Here is a 1,594-nt window from a genome sequence, read left to right on the forward strand (position 1 = left end):
AGCACAGTGGGCAGATCCCATGAAGGGACGGTAGGTGGACAAGGCTGATTCAGCCTCCTGGCACCCCTTAGGAAGCGGATGACCGCGCTGTTTCTGCCCACCGATTGGCCCTCAATAGGGGCATGAGAGGCCGCTATAGCCGCCACATAGACTTTGAGCGTGGATGGGGAGCATCCCTTATCTAGCAGCTCTTGCAGAAATGACAATACCTCTGTCAATCGGAAGTATGAGGGTCTTTGCCGCGGTTTAGACACCAAGCGGAGAAAAAAGACCACTTCAAGGCGTAGAGGCGTCTCGTAGACGGGGCTGTAGCCTCTTAAATTGTGTTTAAGACTAGCTCTGGGAGGTACGAAGGCTCCCGTCGAGCGGCCAGAGGTGCAGGGCCCATAGGTCGGGTCGAGGATGCCATATTGTCCCGTTCGCTTGAGAGAGGAGATCCCGTCTCAGCGGAACGGGCCAAGGGGCCGCTATCAACAGCTGAGTTAGCTCTGATAGCCACAGCTGGTTCATCCAAAGGGGGGCCACCAGGAGAACCTTGTGTTTTTGTTCCCTTACTCGTCTGATTACCTGTGGAGTCAGGGCGATCGGGGGAAAAGCATAAAGAAAGAGGTTGGGTCAATCGTGGGCCAACGCGTCCCTGGTCTTTGAGAAATAAATTGGGCAGTGAGAGTTGTCTTCTGAGGCGAAGAGGTCCACCTTGGCCCCTGAACCGTCTGCGGATGGAGCGTCCACTCCCCTGAAGGGACATTCCTCCTTGATAACAAGTCCGCTCCTTGGTTCAATATGCCTGGTATATGTGCTGCTCTTAGTGAGCGCAGGTTGAGTTGAGCCAATTCCAGGAGACGCTTTACCAGAGTGAAGAGACGCTTCGAGGAGAAGCCTCCCCAGCGATTTATGTAGGACACCATGGACCTGGTGTCTGATCGGATTAGCACATGGTGTCCTTTTAGGACTGGCAGGAAGAACTGACAGGCTCTACATACTGCTAGCCTTTCCAGGCCGTTGATGTGGAAGCCTTTTTCCACCTTCGACCAGTGGCCGAAAATCAGTATGCCCTCACACAGCGCCCCTCAACCTGAGTTGGAGGCGTCTGTCGTGACAACTGTCCTTCTGCAAACCATTCCCATAGCCACGCCCTGTTCCATCCAGCGGAAGTTCTTCCAGGGGGCCAGGGCTGTTACACAGGCCTGACTCACCCTGATGTGCAGGCGTCCATGACGCCACGCATGGGATGGAACCAGCGCTGAAGGGGGCGCATACGAAGCAGACCCAACTGTAGCGCTGGCGACGCCACCGCCATGAGGCCCAGCATCCTCTGAAACGCTTTGAGAGGGCGAGTGGTACCAATCTCGAAGGAGGTCGCCAGCCTCCATGTGGCCAGAGCCCGTTCCGGCGTGACTACAGCTCTCATTCTGGCTGAGTCGAAAATTGTTCCCAGGAACAATATTCGCTGGCTGGGGAACAACGGGCTCTTGACAAAATTGACCCTGAGTCCCAGGCACTCCAGGTGGCTGAGGAGGAGGGTCCTGTGTGATATTAATTCTGCCTCTGACTGGGCCCAGAACAAGCCAGTCGTCGAGGTAATTGAGAATGC

The sequence above is a fragment of the Sinocyclocheilus rhinocerous genome, unplaced genomic scaffold (assembly GCF_001515625.1).
Source record: "Sinocyclocheilus rhinocerous isolate Xijiao unplaced genomic scaffold, SAMN03320098_v1.1 scaffold1180, whole genome shotgun sequence".
Classification (NCBI taxonomy): domain Eukaryota; kingdom Metazoa; phylum Chordata; class Actinopteri; order Cypriniformes; family Cyprinidae; genus Sinocyclocheilus; species Sinocyclocheilus rhinocerous.